The sequence below is a fragment of the Vipera ursinii genome, assembly GCF_947247035.1.
Source record: "Vipera ursinii genome assembly, chromosome: 2".
NCBI classification, from domain to species: domain Eukaryota; kingdom Metazoa; phylum Chordata; class Lepidosauria; order Squamata; family Viperidae; genus Vipera; species Vipera ursinii.
The window spans coordinates 154,000,797-154,014,224 of record NC_139513.1 but is presented as its reverse complement, the minus strand read 5'-3'; the positions used below and the strand labels follow the sequence as shown (position 1 = coordinate 154,014,224).

Below are 13,428 nucleotides of genomic sequence, written 5' to 3'. Positions count from 1 at the left end.
TCCATTTTTTCCTTTCCTTTTTCTTTTTTCCTCTTTCTTCTTTTTCTTCTTTCTATTGATTTTGTTTTTTGTTTTCATTTCCGTTTCTCTTTCCTTTTTTCCTTTTTTTCTTCCTTTTTTCTTTTTCTTTTTTTCTTTTTCTTTTATTTTTTCTTTATATTTTCACTTTTTTCTTTTTTTGTTTCTTTTTTCGGGTTCGGGTTCAGGTTTAGGGTTAGGGTTAGGGTTTAGGGTTTAGAGTAAGGTTTAGGGTTCGGGTGCGGGTGCGGGTGCGGGGTTAGGGTTTGGGTTTGGGTTTAGGGTTAGGGTTCAGGGTTAGGGTTAGGGTTCGGTTTTAGGGTTCAGGTTTAGTGTTAGTGTTAGTGTTAGGGTTTAAGGTTTAGGTTCAGGTTTGGGTTTGGGTTTGGATTTAGAGTTCGGGTTCGGGTTTAGGGTTCGGGTTCGGGTTCGGGTTAGGGTATAGTGTAAGTGTTAGGGTTAGTGTTTAGGGTTTAGAGTAAGGGTTAGGTTTTGGGTTCGGGTTTAGGGTTCAGGTTCAGGTTCAGGTTTAGGGTTGGGGTTAGGGTTCAGGGTTAGGATTACGGTTACGGTTACGGTTTAGGATTTAGAGTAAGGTTTAGGGTTAGGGTTCGGGTTTAGGGTTTGGGTTCGGGTTCGGGTTTAGGGTTACGGTTACAGTTAGGGTTAGGGTTAGGGTGAAAGTTTAGGGTTAGGGTTAGGGTTAGGTTTAGGGTTTAGGTTTTAGAGTAAGGTTTAGGATTAGTGTTCGGGTTTAGGGTTAGGGTTAGGGTTCAGGGTTAGGGTTAGGGTTAGGGTTTAGGGTTTAGGGTTTAGAGTAAGGTTTAGGGTTGGGGTTTGGGTTTAGGGTTAGGGTTCGGGTTTAGGGTTTAGAGTAAGATTTAGGGTTCGGTTTCAGGTTCGGGTTTAGGGTTAGGGTTACGGTTTGGGTTTAGGTTTAGGTTTAGGGTTTATAGTAAGGATTAGGGTTGGGGTTCAGGTTTAGGGTTAGGGTTAGAGATAGAGTTAGGGTTAGAGTTAGGGTTAGGGTTCAGGGCTACGGTTAGGGTTAGGGTTACGGTTTAGGGTTTAGAGTAAGGTTTAGGGTTAGGGTTCGGGTTTAGGGTTAGGGTTAGGGTTAGGGTTTAGGGTTTAGGGTTTGGGTTAGGGTTCGGGTTCGGGTTTAGGGTTAGGGTTAGGGATTACGGTTTGGGTTAGGGTTCGGGTTTAGGGTTAGGGTCAGGGTTAGGGTTAGGGTTAGTGTTAGTGTTAGGGTTTAGGGTTTAGAGTAAGGTTTACGGTTAGGGTTCAGGTTTATGGTTCGGGTTATGGTTAGGGTTAGGGTTTAGGGTTTAGAGTAAGGGTTAGGGTTAGGGTTAGGATTAGGGATAGGGTTTGGGTTAGGGTTAGGGTTGGGGGATAGTGTTAGTGTTAGGGTTCAGGTTTATGGTTTGGGTTATGGTTAGGGTTTAGGGTTTAGGGTTTAGAGTAAGGGTTAGGGTTAGGCTTCAGGTTTAGGGTTAGGGTTAGGGTTAGGATTCGGGTTTAGGGTTTGGGTTAGGGTTAGGGTTCAGGGTTAGAGTTCAGGGTTTAGAGTAAGGTTTAGGGTAAGGTTCAGATTTAGGGTTTGGGTTTAGGGTTAGGGTTAGGGTCAGGGTTCAGGATAAGGGTAAGGGTTAGGGTTTAGGGTTTAGAGTAAGGGTTAGGGTTAGGGTTCAGGTTTAGGGTTAGGGTTAGGATTAGGATTAGGGTTAGGGTTAGGGTTTAGGGTAAGTGTTAGGATTAGGGTTTAGGGTTTAGAGTAAGGTTTCAGTTTAGGGTTAGGGTTTAGGGTTTAGGGTTCGGGTTAGGGTTAGGGTTGCAGGTTAGGGTTACAGTTTAGGGTTTAGAGTAAGGTTTAGGGTTAGGATTCGAGTTTAGGGTTCGGGTTTAGGGTTCGGGTTCCGGTGAGGGTTAGGGTTAGGGTTAGAGTTTAGCGTTTAGAGTAAGGTTTAGGGTTAGGGTTCAGGTTTAGGGTTAGGGTTAGTGTTGGGGTTAGGGTTAGGGTTCGGGTTCGTGTTTAGGGTTTACAGTAAGGTTTAGGGTTAGGGTTCGGGTTTAGGGTTAGGGTTCAGGTTTGGGGGTTAGGGTTAGGGTTTAGGGTTAGGGTTCAGGGTTAGGGTTAGGGTTCGGGTTTAGGGTTCAGGTTTAGTGTTAGTGTTAGTGTTAGGGTTTAGGGTTTAGGTTCAGGTTTGGGTTTGGGTTAGGGTTTAGGGTTTAGAGTAAGGGTTAGGGTTTGGGTTTAGGGTTAGGGTTAGGGTTAGGGTTAGGGTTAGGGTTTAGAGTTTAGAGTTTAGAGTAAGGGTTCGGGTTTGGGTTTAGGGTTCGGGTTCGGGTTAGGGTTAGGGTTAGGGTTCAGGATAAGGGTAAGGGTTAGGGGTTAGGGTTTAGAGTAAGGGTTAGGGTTAGGGTTAGGGTTCAGGTTTAGGGTTAGGGTTAGGATTAGGATTAGGGTTAGGGTTAGGGTTAGGGTTTAGGGTGTTAGGATTAGGGTTTAGGGTTTAGAGTAAGGTTTCAGTTTAGGGTTAGGGTTTAGGGTTTAGGGTTTAGGGTTAGGGTTAGGGTTGCAGGTTAGGGTTACAGTTTAGGGTTTAGAGTAAGGTTTAGGGTTAGGATTCGAGTTTAGGGTTCGGGTTTAGGGTTCGGGTTCCGGTGAGGGTTAGGGTTAGGGTTAGGGTTAGAGTTTAGCGTTTAGAGTAAGGTTTAGGGTTAGGGTTCAGGTTTAGGGTTAGGGTTCGGGTTCGGGTTAGGGTTAGGGTTCGGGTTCGTGTTTAGGGTTTACAGTAAGGTTTAGGGTTAGGGTTCGGGTTTAGGGTTAGGGTTCGGGTTTAGGGTTAGGGTTAGGGTTTAGGGTTAGGGTTCAGGGTTAGGGTTAGGGTTAGGGTTCGGGTTTAGGGTTCAGGTTTAGTGTTAGTGTTAGGGTTAGGGTTTAGGGTTTAGGTTCAGGTTTGGGTTTGGGTTAGGGTTTAGGGTTTAGAGTAAGGGTTAGGGTTTGGGTTTAGGGTTAGGGTTAGGGTCAGGGTTAGGGTTAGGGTTTAGAGTTTAGAGTAAGGGTTAGGGTTTGGGTTTAGGGTTAGGGTTAGGGTTCGGGTTAGGGTTAGGGTTAGGGTTCGGGGTTAGGGTTAGGGTTAGGGTTAGGGTTCGGGTGAGGGTTCTTAATTTCTTCTTTTTCTTTTTTCCTTTACCATTTTTTTCTTTTTCTTTTTTCTTTTTTCCTTTTTCCTTTTTCTTCTTTCCTTTCATTTGCATTTCTTTCTCTTTACTTTTGCTTTTTGTTTTCTTCTTTTCTATTTTTCCTTTTTTCTTTTTTCCATTTTCCCTTTGGTTTTTCTTTTTTGTTTGTTTTGTTTTCTTTATATTTTCAATTTTTCTTTTTTATTATTAATCTCTTCTTTTTCTTTTTCTTCTTTCTTTTCTGTTTTCTCTTTTCCTTTCTTTTTCCATTTTTCCATTTTTTCTTTTTTTGTTTGCATTTTTCTACTTTCTTCTTTCTTTTTTTATTTTTATTTTTCCTTTTAACTTATTTCTATTACCTTTCATTTTTCTCTTTTTATTTTCCTTTTTTGTTTTGTTAGGTTTAGGGTTAGGGTTTAGAGTAAGGTTTAGGGTTTCGGTTTAGGGTTAAGGTTAGGGTTAGGGTTAGGATTAAGGGTTAGGGTTAGGGTTTAGGGTAAGTGTTAGGGTTAGGGTTTAGAGTTTAGAGTAAGGTTTAGGTTTCGGGTTTCAGGTTTGGGTTTAGGGTTAGGGTTAGGATTAGGGTTATGGTTAGGGTTAGGATTTAGGGTTTAGAGTAAGGTTTAGGGTTCGGGTTCGGGTTCGGGTTTAGGGTTTGGGTTCAGGTTTAGGGTTTAGAGTAAGCTTTAGGGTTCGGGTTCAGGTTCGGGTTTAGTGTTAGGGTTAGGGTTCATGGTTAGGGTTAGGGTTTGGGTTTGGGTTAGGGTTAGGGTTAGGGTTAGGGTTAAGGTTAAGGTTAAGGTTAGGGTTAGAGTTAGGGTTAGGGTTGAGGGTTAGTGTTAGTGTTAGGGTTTAGGGTTTAGAGTAAGGTTTATGGTTAGGGTTCAGGTTTATGGTTCGGGTTATGGTTAGGGTTAGGGTTTAGGGTTTAGAGTAAGGGTTAGGGTTAGGGTTCAAGTTTAGGGTTAGGGTTAGGATTAGGGATAGGGTTTGGGTTAGGGTTAGGGTTGAGGGTTAGTGTTAAGTGTTAGGATTTAGGGTTTAGACTAAGGTTTACGGTTAGGGTTCAGGTTTAGGGTTCGGGTTATGGTTATGGTTAGGGTTTAGGGTTTAGAGTAAGGGTTAGGGTTCGGGTTCAGGTTCGGGTTTAGGGTTCGGTTAGGGTTCATGGGTAGGGTTAGGGTTTGTGTTAGGGTTTAGGGTTTAGAGTAAAGTTTAGGGTTAGGGTTCGGGTTTAGGGTTCGGGTTTAGGGTTCGGGTTATGGTTCAGTGTTAGTGTTAGGGTTAGGGTTTAGGGTTTAGAGTAAGGTTTAGGGTTGGGGTTCGAGTTTAGGGTTCGGGTTCGGGTTTAGGGTTAGGGTTACAGTTCAGGGTTAGGGTTAGTATTCAGGTTTAGGGTTAGGGTTAGGGTTTAGGGTTTAGAGTAAGGTTTAGGGTTAGGGATCGGGTTTAGGGTTAGGGTTTAGGGTTTTTAGTAAGGGATAAGGTTCGGGGTTAGGTTTAGGGTTAGGGTTAGGGTAAGAGTTAGGGTTACGGTTAGGGTTTAGAGTAAAGTTTAGGGTTAGGGATCGGGTTTAGAGTTAGGGTTAGGATTAGGGCTAGGGTTAGGGTTAGGGTTTAGGGTAAATGTTAGGGTTAGGGTTTAGGGTTTAGAGTAAGGTTTAGGTTTCAGGTTAGGGTTTAGGGTTTGGGTTCGGGTTGCGGGTTAGGGTTTGTGTTAGGGTTTAGGGTTTATAGTAAAGTTTAGGGTTAGGGTTCGGGTTTAGGGTTCGGGTTCGGGTTTAGGGTTAGGGTTAGGGTTTAGGGTTTAGAGTAAGGTTTAGGGTTCGGGTTCGAGTTTAGGGTTCGGGTTCGGGTTTAGGGTTCGGGTTACGGTTCAGGGTTAGGGTTAGGGTTAGGGTTTGTATTCAGCTTTAGGGTTAGGTTTAGGGTTAGGGTTTAAGGTTTAGAGTAAGGTTTAGGGTTAGGGTTTGGGTTTAGGGTTAGGGTTAGGGTTTAGGGTTTAGAGCAGACATGTCAAACACAAGGCCCGGGGGCCGGATCCGGCCCGCAAAGTGGTTTCATGTGGCCCGCGAAGCCATCCTGGAAACAGTGAGGGAACGGCCCCCACTGCCTTGGCCCTAGCCCAGAGACCCTCCTTCTTGCAGAGACCCTCAGATCTGTCCCACTCCTGCCCGGGCCCCCTTAGGCACCCTTGATGTGAATGATGTAGAGCTGGCCACGCCCACCCAGTAGGCCATACGCACTCTAGCCACGCCCACCCAGTAGGCCACGCCCACCCTGCCCACACCCACCCGCCCCCCTGAGGGCAACCGCAATGCTGATGCGGCCCTCAATGAAATTGAGTTTGACACCCCTGGTTTAGAGTAAGATTTAGGGTTTGGTTGGAGGTTCGGGTTTAGGGTTACGGTTAGGGTTCATGGTTAGGGTTAGGGTTCGGATTTATGGTTAGGTTTAGGGTTTATAGTAAGGATTAGGGTTAGGGTTCGGGTTTAGGGTTAGGGTTAGGGTTAGGGTTAGGGTTAGAGTTTAGGGTTTAGAGTAAGGTTTAGGGTTAGGGTTCAGGTTTAGGGTTAGGGTTAGGGTTCGGGTTTAGGGTTTGGGTTCGGGTTCGGGTTTAGGGTTATGGTTACAGTTAGGGTTAGGGTTAGGGTGAAAGTTTAGGGTTAGGGTTAGGGTTAGGTTTAGGGTTTAGGTTTTAGAGTAAGGTTTAGGATTAGTGTTCGGGTTTAGGGTTAGGGTTAGGGTTCAGGGTTAGGGTTAGGGTTTAGGGTTAGGGTTAGGGTAAGAGTTAGGGTTAAGGTTAGGGTTTAGAGTAAAGTTTAGGGTTAGGGATTGGGTTTAGAGTTAGGGTTAGGATTAGGGCTAGGGTTAGGGTTAGGGTTTAGGGTAAATGTTAGGGTTAGGGTTTAGGGTTTAGAGTAAGGTTTAGGTTTCAGGTTAGGGTTTAGGGTTTGAGTTTGGGTTGCGGGTTAGGGTTTGTGTTAGGGTTTAGGGTTTATAGTAAAGTTTAGGGTTAGGGTTCGGGTTTAGGGTTCGGGTTCGGGTTTAGGGTTAGGGTTAGGGTTTAGGGTTTAGAGTAAGGTTTAGGGTTCGGGTTCGAGTTTAGGGTTCGTGTTCGGGTTTAGGGTTCGGGTTACGGTTCAGGGTTAGGGTTAGGGTTAGGGTTAGTATTCAGGTTTAGGGTTAGGTTTAGGGTTAGGGTTTAAGGTTTAGAGTAAGGTTTAGGGTTAGGGTTTGGGTTTAGGGTTAGGGTTTAGGGTTTAGAGTAGACATGTCAAACACAAGGCCCGGGGGCCGGATCCGGCCCGCAAAGTGGTTTCATGTGGCCCGTGAAGCCATTCTGGAAACAGTGAGGGAACGGCCCCCACTGCCTTGGCCCTAGCCCAGAGACCCTCCTTCTTGCAGAGACCCTCAGATCTTTCCCACTCCTGCCTGGGCCCCCTTAGGCACCCTTGATGTGAATGATGTAGAGCTGGCCACGCCCACCGAGTAGGCCATATGCACTCTAGCCACGCCCACCCAGTAGGCCACGCCCACCCTGCCCACACCCACCCGGCCCCCTGAGGGCAACCGCAATGCTGATGCGGCCCTCAATGAAATTGAGTTTGACACCCCTGGTTTAGAGTAAGATTTAGGGTTTGGTTGGAGGTTCGGGTTTAGGGTTAGGGTTAGGGTTAGGGTTAGGGTTAGGGTTAGAGTTTAGGGTTTAGAGTAAGGTTTAGGGTTAGGGTTCAGGTTTAGGGTTAGGGTTAGGGTTCGGGTTTAGGGTTCGGGTTCGGGTTCGGGTTTAGGGTTACGGTTACAGTTAGGGTTAGGGTTAGGGTGAAAGTTTAGGGTTAGGGTTAGGGTTAGGTTTAGGGTTTAGGTTTTAGAGTAAGGTTTAGGATTAGTGTTCGGGTTTAGGGTTAGGGTTAGGGTTCAGGGTTAGGGTTAGGGTTTAGGGTTTAGGGTTTAGAGTAAGGTTTAGGGTTGGGGTTCGGGTTTAGGGTTTAGAGTAAGATTTAGGGTTCGGTTTCAGGTTCAGGTTTAGGGTTAGGGTTAGGGTTTGGGTTTAGGTTTAGGTTTAGGGTTTATAGTAAGGATTAGGGTTAGGGTTCAGGTTTAGGGTTAGGGTTAGAGATAGAGTTAGGGTTAGGGTTAGAGTTAGGGTTAGGGTTCAGGGCTACGGTTAGGGTTAGGGTTACCGTTTAGGGTTTAGAGTAAGGTTTAGGGTTAGGGTTCGGGTTTAGGGTTCGGGTTAGGTTTTAGGGTTTGGGTTAGGGTTCGGGTTCGGGTTCGGGTTTAGGGTTAGGGTTAGGGATTACGGTTTGGGTTAGGGTTCGGGTTTAGGGTTAGGGTTTATAGTAAGGATTAGGGGTAGGTTTTGGGTTCGGGTTCGGGTTAGGGTTAGGGTTAGAGTTAGAGTTAGAGTTAGAGTTAGGGTTAGGGTTCGGGTTCGGGTTCGGGTTCGGGTTTAGGGTTTGGGTTTGGGTTTGGATTTGGGTTTGGGTTTAGGTTTAGGGTTAGGGTTAGAGTTAGGGTTAGGGTTCAGGGCTATGGTTAGGGTTACGGTTTAGGGTTTAGAGTAAGGTTTAGGGTTATGGTTCAGGGTTAGGGTTAGGTTTTATGGTTAGGTTTAGGGTTTATAGTAAGGATTAGGGTTAGGGTTAGGGTTCGGGTTAGAGTTAGGGTTCAGGGTTAGTGTTTAGGGTTTAGAGTAAGGTTTAGAGTTAGGGTTACAGTTTAGGGTTAGGGTGAGGGTGAGGGTTAGGGTTTAGGGTTTAGAGTAAGGGTTAGTGTTTGGGTTTAGGGTTTGGGTTCGGGTTTAGGGTTTTGAGTAAAGTTTACTGTTCAGGTTTGGATTTAGGGTTTGGGTTCGGGTTTAGGGTTAGGGTTCAGGGTTAGGGTTTAGGGTTTAGAGTATGGTTTAGGGTTAGGGTTCAGGTTTAGGGTTTGGGTTAGGGTTCGGGTTTAGGGTTAGGTTTAGGGTTTATAGTAAGGATTAGGGTTAGGGTTCGGGTTAGGGTTAGAGTTAGAGTTAGGGTTCAGGGTTAGTGTTTAGGGTTTAGAGTAAGGTTTAGAGTTAGGGTTACAGTTTAGGGTTAGGGTGAGGGTGAGGGTTAGGGTTTAGGGTTTAGAGTAAGGGTTAGGGTTCAGGGTTAGGGTTTAGGGTTTAGAGTACGGTTTAGGGTTTGGTTTGTGTTTGTGTTTAGGGTTCGGGTTCAGGTTTAGGGTTAGGGTTACGTTTTATTGGTTTAGAGTAAGGTTTAGTGTTAGGGTTTGGGTTTAGGGTTAGGGTTACGGTTACGGTTACAGTTAGGGTTAGGGTGAAAGTTTAGGGTTAGGGTTAGGGTTAGGTTTAGGGTTTAGGGTTTAGAGTAAGGTTTAGGATTAGTGTTCGGGTTTAGGGTTAGGGTTAGGGTGATGGTTCTTAATTTCTTCTTTTTTCTTTTTCTTTTTACCTTTACCATTGTTTTCCTTTCCTTTTTCTGTTTTTTTCCTTTTTCTTCTTTTTCTTCTTTCTTTTCATTTTCATTTTCATTTCTTTCTCTTTCTCTTTTCTTTTGCTTTTTCTTTTCCTCTTTTCTATTTTTCCTTTTTCCTTTTGCTTTCATGTTTCATTTTTTCCTTTTTTCTTTTTTTCCATTTTCCCTTTGGTTTTTCTTTTTTTGTTTTCTTGTTTTCTTTATGTTTTCAATTTTTCTTTTTTATTATTAATTTCTTCTTCTTTTTCTTTTTTCTTTTCTGTTTTTTTCTTTTCCTTTCTTTTTCCTATTTTACCTTTTTTCTTTTATTTGCTTCTTCCTTTTCTTTTTTCTTTTTTCTTTTTTTCTTTCTTTTTCCTTATTTCTTTTACCTTTCTTTTTTCTTTTTTCTCTTCTTTTTCTTTTTCTTTTGTTATTCCTATTAATTTTTACTTTTTATTTTTTCCTTTTCTGGGTTTTTTCCCTTTTTATTATTTTTATTTTTTTATTTTTGCTTTTTCATTTTCTTTTTTCATTTCTTTTTCTTTTCTTTTTTTCTTCGGTTTCAGGTTTAGGTTAGGGTTAGGGTTAGGGTGAGTGTTAAGATGAGGGTTCTTAATTTCTTCTTTTTTCCCTTTTTTAATTATCTTTCCCTTTTTCTTTTTTCTTTTCTTATTTCCTTTTTTTCATTTTATATTTCTATTAATTTTTTCTTTTTCTTTTTGTCTTCCTTTTTTCTTTTTTTTCTTTTCCCTTTTTTCTTTTTTCTTTTTCTTTTGTTTTTCCTATCCTTTTTTCTTCCTCTTGGAAGGAGAAAATGGAGAAAAGAAAGAAAAAAAGGAAAAGTGAAAAAAGAAAAAAGGAAAGGAAAATGAAATGAAAAAAAGAAAAAGAAAAGATAAAAGAAAAACAAGAAACAAAAAAGAAAAAATGAAATGAAATGAAAAAAGAAAGAAAAACAGGAAAAAAGAAAGGAAAAAGCAATGAAAAGAAAGAAAAAAGGGAAAATAGGAAAAAGGAAAAAGGAAGAAAGAAAAAGATAAAGAAAAAATTAATAGGAAAAAAGGGAAAAAAGGAAAAGGAAAAGGAAAAAAGGAAAGGTAATAGAAAAGAGGAAAGGAAAAAGCAAGAAAAAACAAAAAAGAAAAAGAAAAGTAAAAATGGAAAAAGAAAAAAGAAAAATAATAAAAAGGAAAAGAAAAGAAAAATGAAAAGAAAAAAAGAAAAGAAAAGGTTCGTTTTTTTCTTTTTTTCTTATTAATTACTTCTTCTTTTTTCCTTCTTTTTTATTTTTCCTTTCCTTTTTCTTTTTCTGTTTCTACACCTGCTTCTTTATTAATTGCATTAATTCCCATTAATAGCAATAGCACTTAGACTTATATACCCCATCATAGCCCTCTCTAAGCAGTTAGCATATTGCCCCGAACAATCTGGGCCCTCATTTTACCAACCTCGGAAGGATGGAAGGCTGAGTCAACCTTGAGCTGGATCAAACTGCTGGCAGTTGATAGAATTAGCCTGCAAGGCTGAATTCTAACCACCATATATATAAACCAAGTTTATATATATATATACTTGGTCATTACCTCCGGTAAGGTTAACAGCACACTTGTGCATAAGGGTCAAGGAAAGGAGGGGTTTTTCTTTCATCACAATACTTCTCTATTTGGAGGTGAAGGACACTGTAACTCATGTAATGGTTTCTCCAAAGTTCTAATGAATTATGTGATTTCAGAGAGATTTTGGTGAATAAAGTAGCCTCACTAGGAGGGGCACATTAATGTTATCAACTCTAACCCAGAAACTGATCCTGGTTCATCTCAGGTTTGGAATATTTCTTCCACAGAACGAGATTGGAAAGATCCAATCCATCCTATATCAGTAATTTAGGATTGTACCAGGCCCTCGCCTTCAAACTTTTACCTCCTCAACTCATACAATAACTGATTGTAACAACATAACAAAGAAAAGCTGTAACTGAGTTTTGGTATTTACATTGCCCAAATGAAAAGAGAATTCCAGTTGTGATTGAGTCTCTGCTTAGACTTTACTTGCTTGAGACTGAAGCATTTTGAGATAAGCAGAATTGTCTCAAAATATCCCAATTCTAGCAAAATGAAAAACAACCTTCCTCGTGGTAAGCTTGGAAAAAGCTTCTTTCATGAAACATGAACATCATTTTCTCCTACAATGAGACATAATGGAGGCTGAGAGTATTGAATGTACTGTTACAACACACTTAATGGGACAATGGGAGGTTAATGTGTTATGTTTCGGGATCGGTGAGACATTGATGAGGCGTTTGGTGAAAACAGCAACACGTTTATTAAGTTAACACAGAAGCGAGTGTGAACTGCCGCTAAGCTTCTATTTATATGGATCATCGCTAGGCGGCGGCCAATAGAATTAAAGCAGTCTTCCCGCTTAAAACACAAGTAACAACTTTGGAGACAAGCAGTCTGGAGTTTTAACATACACAATAGTTAACTAACAATAATGGTTTCCAAGTATTTTACACCAATACATAACACCCCTTCCTCCTAGATGGTTCACAGTCTCAAGTATTGAACATAGTCCTGCAAATACTTTGGTGGCCTTTTCGACTGCTCCAAACATCTCGGAACCGCTGGAGGTTCCCAGTCTACCAGCTCGCCTGCCATGCTGGGTAGACCAGTGTTCTGCGACCTGTTTGCATTGGGTCACCCTGAGTCTTTTTGGCTGGTCTGTTCCAATAGACCCAAGCCAAAAGTCCATTGGTGGAACAGTTCCCACTGAGCTGGAAATCAGAGCCATCTGCCAATTCGGCTCAGTGGGTATAGACTCTGCGAGCGGGGGTAAATCGCTGACTGCAGACACACACACACACCTGTTTCTTCTCTGGGAGTCTCGTTGGAGTATGCAGACTCTGCTGACAGGCCGCTGTCATGCTGCCCCTGGGTCAGGGTTTCACGAGAGTCTTGGGCCGGCAACTGGTTCGCTAGCCTCCAATGCAGTTGGTTGATGTGCCGTTGGAGCACTCGACCGTCTTCCTGAGCCACTTCATAAGAGAGTGGCCCTGACACCTTAGCAACCACAGCTACCACCCACAGTGCCCCTTAACCATAATTCTGGGCCCAAACCCAGTCACCAACTTGCAAACTTCATGGTGGTTTTGGTTGTGCTGAGTCCGATGCAACTCGGTCTGGATGCAACTGATCTAACTTAGTAATCAAGCGCCATCCCCATCTAAGTTCTGCTGGGCTTCTGCCTGTGGAAGTGCAGGGGGGTTGTGTGGTGCAGAGTAAAAAGTCAGCCAGCCCGTTCTGCCAGACTCCAGTTACGATCCTCTTTAAGGATTCTTTGGTCAGTCAGACCATGCGTTCTGCTTGGCCATTTGAGGTTGGGTGAAAGGGGGCCAAAGTGGCGTGCCTAATCAAGTTAGTCCTCAGAAAAGACTGGAATTCTGCAGCAGTAAACTGAGCCCCATTGTATGAGACTAGCACGTCAGGTAGCCCATGCATGGCAAAGATCCTGCACAGTTCCTTGGTGGTCCTGGCAGTAGTCATAGTTGGGACGGGTGCAACCTCTAACCACTTAGAGTGACTGTCCACCACAATGAGGAACTGCTGTCCCTGAAATGGTCCTGCAAAATCGATGTGGATTCTTGACCACAGGGCTTGTGTGGTTTCCCATCAGTGGACTGGGGCATGAGGCATTTCTGGCCTGGACTGCTGGCAAGTGTAGCAACTGTGTACCTGGGCCTCAATATTCAACCCTGGCCACCACAGGTAGCTTCTCGCGAGTGCCTTCCTCCGGACTATTCCTGGATGTCCCTCATGCAGAGACTCTAAAACCCTGGGCCTTAAGGAGTTTGGGACTATGACGTGACTCACGACTCCCCCAAAGAATGCAGCCTTTATGAGCTGAAAGCTCATCTTTCCTCCCATAAAACTTTGGAAGTTTGGCCCCAGACTGATGTCTGGCCATCCTGTGTACACCCAGTTCAAAATGCAGCTTAGCATTTTGTTGGAGGCTGTCTCAGCAGCCACATCCCCAGCATGAAGGGGAGACTCCAGCAAATCCTGAATAGCCAGGATGCGTGCAGCCGGAGCGGGGTCTGGCTCCGAGTGTGGCAGGGGCAGCCTGCTAAGGCTATCTGTGTGGCTCATTTCCTTGCCCGGTTTGTGAATCAGGCTGTAATTATAAGCTGAAAGATAGACCACCTCAGCATCTGTGGAGATAGAATCTGAGGTGTTTGTTCATGGTGAACAAACCTAGAAGTGGCTTGTGGTCCATGAAGACCGTGAAATGGTGGCCGTACAAGTAGTCATGAAATTTCTTGATATTGGCCACTATGGCCAATACCTCTTTGTCTATTTGGGCGTAGTTGCGTTCTGCCGAAGACAGAGTCCTAGAGTAATAAGTGATGGGAGTCTGCCTCCCATCAGCCATTAAATGGCTCAACACGGCCCCTACACCATATGAAGATGCATCACAAGCAATACTGATAGGCAGATTTTTGTTAAAATATGTTAGCACCGAGTTAGACGTCACCAGTGATTTGACTGCCAAGAAGCTTTCCTCGTGGACTCTCGTCCACTGCCACTGTGCCTTTTTGTCCAAGACCCTGTGTAATGGCTCTGCCACTGCAGCCTTGTGTGGAAGGAAGGAATGATAAAAGTTGAGTAGCCCTAAGAATGCGTGAAGCTCCCCTTCGACTTAGGACTGGGACCCTGCTGAATTGCTTTAAGCTTTGATTCCGCTGGGTGAATGCCTGTGGCATCTATGCGGA

The 13,428-nt window shown here is 43.4% G+C and overlaps 1 long non-coding RNA gene across 1 annotated transcript; it reads left to right on the top strand.

The window, feature by feature from the left end:
* The first annotated feature begins 197 nt into the window (after positions 1-197).
* On the top strand, positions 198-5,797 carry LOC310636625. The gene is made up of 4 exons (XR_014491754.1): positions 198-232; positions 602-732; positions 3,078-3,606; positions 5,713-5,797. It is a non-coding gene; the product is annotated as an uncharacterized lncRNA (long non-coding RNA).
* The last annotated feature ends 7,631 nt before the right edge of the window (positions 5,798-13,428 follow it).